The sequence below is a fragment of the Meriones unguiculatus genome, chromosome 6 (genome assembly GCF_030254825.1).
Source record: "Meriones unguiculatus strain TT.TT164.6M chromosome 6, Bangor_MerUng_6.1, whole genome shotgun sequence".
NCBI lineage: Eukaryota > Metazoa > Chordata > Mammalia > Rodentia > Muridae > Meriones > Meriones unguiculatus.
Window position 1 is genome coordinate 114,668,658 of NC_083354.1, and position 5,514 is coordinate 114,674,171.

The 5,514-nt window shown below is 43.1% G+C and overlaps 1 pseudogene; it reads left to right on the plus strand.

Moving 5' to 3' along the window:
• Nucleotides 1-976: 976 nt before the first annotated feature.
• LOC110539831 (ATPase Get3-like) lies at nt 977-4,580 on the plus strand (annotated as a pseudogene).
• Nucleotides 4,581-5,514: the final 934 nt, after the last annotated feature.

Genomic DNA, 5,514 nt, shown 5'->3' on the forward strand with positions numbered 1-5,514 from the left:
TCACAGGAGGTTTTCCTTTAAACAGTGAAAGGATGACAGTCTGGGAAAGAGTCAGCATGTCTAATTCACATAGAAACTATTTCTTGAGTTAGAGGTGCTTGTGGAGAGCATGCAATTAGAAGTAATAGTATGAAGAGTATGAAGGCTTTTTTTTTGTAGTTTCTATGTGTTTGAGTTTTTCAGGTTTTGTAGCAATGCTGATGATAGAGGAGATAGGCGACATTGTGCCTCCTTTACCATGGCTTGGTCCTGAAATGACCTAAAGAGAGAATGAAGAAAGGATAAACACATGTAAAGAAAATATGGTGTTGAATAATTTTTATGAACTGATGGCAATGTGCTACCTTTGCAACAGCTCAGAATCTCTGCGCATTTACTGTTTACAGCACAGGAGGAGGGGTTAAGGAGTCCTTTTTCTCTTTTTTTATTAATTAATCAATTTATATCTTTCCTCTCCTCTCAGTCCCACCTTTCCTTCCTCATTTCCCTCCCCTATTCCTCAAAATAGGGGAGACCCCCCCACTACACAAACACCTCAGCTCATCAATTCACATGATGACTGAGGTCATTTTCCTTCCCTGTGTCTTGGTAGGGCAGTCCCATCAGGAGGAAGTCATCAAAAAGCAGGCAATATAGTCCATGTCAGAGATATCCCCATTCTCCTAAGTAGTAGGCTGACATGAAGCCTGAGATTCCCATCCGCTACTTATTAGTAGAGGACAGACTCCATAGGCTCCTCTGGGCCCTGGGTGACTGGCTCTGATGGTCTTCTTGTGGAGCTTTTGTCACCTCTAGGTCCATTTATCCATCCCCCCTCTTTCCCAGTAGACTCCTTGTGCTTCCCTCAATGTTTGACTGTGAGTCTCAGTACGATGGGGGGAGGGGAGGCCTCACTGCAACAGCTGCAGACCTAAGTCAGCATGGGCCTCTGGGAGTATGTGAGGAGATTCTAGGTGAGGCTCCTAGTATCGGGGCCATGGAGACCCTTTATTTAGACAAGACCCTTCGTGGATGGAGATCACCAGCCTACCCGCAAAAACCTCAATCCAAAACTTATGCTATCTACAAGACCTTTGAGGACAAAGATAAAACAGGTAGAGAAGAGACTGAGGGAAGGTCCAACCAATGCCAGGGCCAACCATGAGACCCACTCCATGGAAGAGAGTCAGACTGTATTACTATTAAGGATACTCTGATATGCTCGCAGATAGGAGCTACCAGAGTTGTCTTCTTAGAGGCTCCACCAAGCAATGGCTTGAAACAGATACTGAGGTTAGAAATTTTTTTCTTTCTTTTTTTTTTCTTTTTTTTTTTTTTTTTTTTTTGGAGGTCTCTAAAAGGGACCAGGATCAGGACGTAAACATCAGGGAACAAGAAGCTGCAGTTAATGCTTTCTGTGCTATGCTATGCTTTTGGGGTTCCAAAACTGTGTGCCAAATTAAACTTGTATTTGCAATTTCTCACCCTCAGGTATTCTATTATGGCAAGTGAAGACTAAAACAGGTACTTTTGTACTTGTAAAACTGTAAAGTTATGTGAAGGAAGACTGAAGGATTAACCAATGGATGTGTTCATTAACCTGTGAATAAACTTTAGGTGCTGATCACTAGATTATAAAATGGAGTCCTCTTGAGTGCTGAAAAGAGAACATATTGTTTCTGTCAGGGAATAAGATAGACTGACTGCATATCTACATCATTTTTCTCTTTTCCTCTAGATCCAATGACTCAGTCTCACCCGAGCTCTGCAACAGAACAACAGAACACCTGGTGCAGCCTTGTCTGCCCACAGGCTCCCATCTCCTTTGGATGCCACAGATCTTACCCTTGTAAGCTCCTTTTCCCTACTTGTTGCTTTTTTCCAGCCCTCAACACCAGCTGCTAATAAAAACAAAACAAAACAAAACAAAACAAAACAAAGCACTCCTTCCAGGGAAGCAGATAAACAGAGCCTCTAGGTTTTCACCTCTCCTTTTGTTCCATTGGTCCCAATTCCCCAGTCTCACCCTCAGCTCTCTAGCAGACCAACTGCTGCAGCCTCTCTCTTCTTTCTCATGCTATATCCAACACATTACAGAGACCTACGACAACTTTTCTTCCCCCAACTCATCCCATTATCCCAGCCTCTAACACCAGCAGGCATTCTTTGTGAACATGCCCTCTGATCAGGCCACCTTCTTCTCCAAATCCAACCTCCCAAGCTCATCCCTACCTCTGCAAATGCAACGCTGATGCAGCTTTTTTTCCCAACGCTATTCTCATCTCCTGTGGATTCCACAGTTCTCCCCCTTCCAACCTTCATCTCCCTGCTTGTTGCTTTTTCCAGCCCCTAGCGCTCTCTAGCAGGCACCCTTTGCTAAGCCAAAGGCCAGTCCTGCCGGGGAAACTGCTAGTCTGACTGCAGAGCTTCAAAGGTCCTTCTGTTTCTTCAGTACAAATCCTCCCAGTCTGGTCCCAAGCTGTGTATCAGAACAACTGCTGTAGCCTTCCTTTAACCTTTGACCTCATTCCCAAGGAATCATAAATATCTCCAACCTCCCTTCCCCCAATTCATCCCATTGTTCAACCTAAAGCACTAGCTTTACAAACACAGCAGATAAGCAGGCCAGGGAAACAGATCCAATCTCCCATTCTCATCCCCATTGCTACTGCAGACTTTCTGGAGTGACCTCTCTTTACTCCCTACTCTTGGTCCAAGAAGACTAAGTGAGAAGAACTTTGTTGAACACTCTGCTCTCCATCTTTTCAAGAACCTAGTCTATGTCCATTTCAAAGTGTCAGTTACCAAGACCCAGAAACATATTTTAACTGGAATCCCCAGAGCATGCTATCAGATCTATAGAAATTTTAGCAGATAACACAGAACCATAACACTCTTTTAAAAATCAAGAGAAGAAACAAACCAAGAAACAAAAAACCCACTCAATAAAGACAAAACCAGAAATCATCATCTAGACATATAATCATCCCAATTCCAGATGGCTAGAGGCCAGCATGGAAATACAATCAATATCACGCAGGGCAATATGACTCCACTAGAGACCAGCAACCCTAGTACAGCAGGCCTGGAATATTATAACATGACTGAACCCTAAGGAAAAGACCTTAAAACACTCTGTATGAAGATACAGCTCTTCTTAAAGCACCATGTATGAAGATGATAGAAGGTTCTTAAAGTGTAAATCAGTAAGTCTCCTGAAGAAATCCGGGAAAACACAAACACAAAGTAAGAATAAAAAAAAAATCCATCCCTTAAAGAAATCCAATAAAATACAAAGAAATAATGGAGGAAAATAAGTAAAACTGTTTAAGACCCAAAAAAGGAAATAGAAATAATAGTGAAAACTCAAAATGAAAAAAAATTTATAAAAAAAAAAAGATTGAGAAATTTGAACATAAGCTACAGAGTCAAGCATTACCAACAAAATACAACAGATGAAAGAAAGATGCTCAAGCATTTTCCTCTTTGCTAGAGACTTAAGATAACTGAGGGAGATCAATGAGATAAAAATTAGAACAAAAGAAGGCGAAGTATCTTTGTTGCAGGGTGTTATGCTGGAGTAAAAAAGTAACCCTGGTTGAAGCAGAGGAGTTCGAGGATGTGCCTGATGCGAACCGCTGGAACCTATGCTTAGCAATATCATTGAGCAGCGCAGCCTTAAGCGGGTCTTCATGCGGGACAAAGGTGGCCTTGGTAAGACCACATGCAGCTGCGGCCCGGCAGTCCAGCTGTCTACGGAACGTGAGAGTATTCTAATCATTTCCACAGACCCAATTCACAGCATCTCAGATGCATTTGATCAGAAGCTCTCCAAGGTGCCTTGGAGAGGCAAGTCAAAGGCTATGACAACGTCTTTGCTATGGAGATAGACCCGAGCCTGGGCATGGCAGAACTCCCTGATGGCTTCTTCGAAGAAGACAACATGCTGAGCCTAGGCAAGGAGATGATGCAGGAGGCCATGAGCGCCTTCCTCGGCATCGATGAGGTCAGGAGCTATGCCGAGGTCATGAGGCTGGTGAAACGCATGAGCTTCTCAGTGGCCATGCTTGACATATCACCCACCAGCCACACACTCAGGCTCCTGCATTTCCCTACCATCGTGAAGCGGGGCCTGGGCTGCCTCATGCGGATCAACAACCGGATCAGCTCCTTCATCTGTCTCCCAGATGTGAAACATGCCCGGCCTGGGCGACATGAATGCTGACCAAACTGGAAGAGACATTGCCTGTCATCCGATCTGTTCATGAAAAATTCAAGAACCCTGAACAGACGACCTACATCTGTGTGTGCATCGCTGAATTCTTGTTCTTTTATGAGACAGTGCAACTTATCCAGGAGCTGACCAAGTGCAAAATGGACACCCACAACATCATTGCCAACCAGCTTGTCTTCCCTGACCCTGAAAAACCCTGCAAGGTGTGTGAGTCTCGACACAATACCTGGACCAGACGGAAGACCTGTATGAAGACTTTCACATTGTGAAGCTGCCATTGTTACCCCACGAGTTTTGGGATGTTGAAAAAGTCAACACCTTCTCTGCCCTCCTCTGGGAGCCCTACAAGCTCCCCAGCACCCAGTAGCACCCCAATCCTTTCTGCTGCCACTTCACATTCTCCTCTTTCCCATGGGGCAGAGTTTGCACAAAGACACCCATAGTACAGGGGAGCCATTTGGGTGGGAAGGGGGTCTGTTACCCTTGGTGGGGCCTGGGGAGGCTGCAATGCCCCCACCCCTTCCTGCCTCTCACTCAATAAAACAATCTTAAACAATAACAACAAAAAGTAACCCTAAGAATGTCACCAGGGAACACCTTCAGTTGATAAACACCTTAAGCAATGTAGCTGGATGCAAAGTTTACTCACAAAACACAGTAGCCCTCCCATATAAAAATAATAAATGGACTGAGAAAGAAATCAGGGAAACAGTGTCTTTTAGCCTCAAACTATATAAAATACCTTGGGAGAACACTAACCAAACTAGAGAAGACTTGTGTGATGAAAACTTCAAGTCTTTAAAGAAAGAAATTGAAGAAGATATCAAAAGGTGGAAATATCCCCAAACTCATGGATTGGCAAAATTAACATGGTTAAAATGGGCATTACCCCAAAAGCAATTTACACATTTAGTGCAGTCTCCATAAAAATGACAATGCAATTCTTCACAGAACTCCAAAGGAGAATTCTCAGATTCATGTGGAAAACAAAACATAACAAACCTGAAAAACAAACAAAAAATTCCGGAACAATAAAAGAACTTCTTGAGGTCTCACCATTCCCAATTGCAGGTTTACTACAAATCCATAGTAATAAAACAGCATGGCATTGGCATAAAACAGACATGTTGATCAATGGCATCAAATTGAAGACCCAGCCATTAATTAGCAAACATATGGACACTTGGTTTTAAAAGAAGAAGCCCAAAATACCCACTCTATAAAAGATAGCATATTATACAAACTGTGATGTTCAAAGTGGATGTCTACATCTAGAAAAATGTAAATAGACACATAATTAT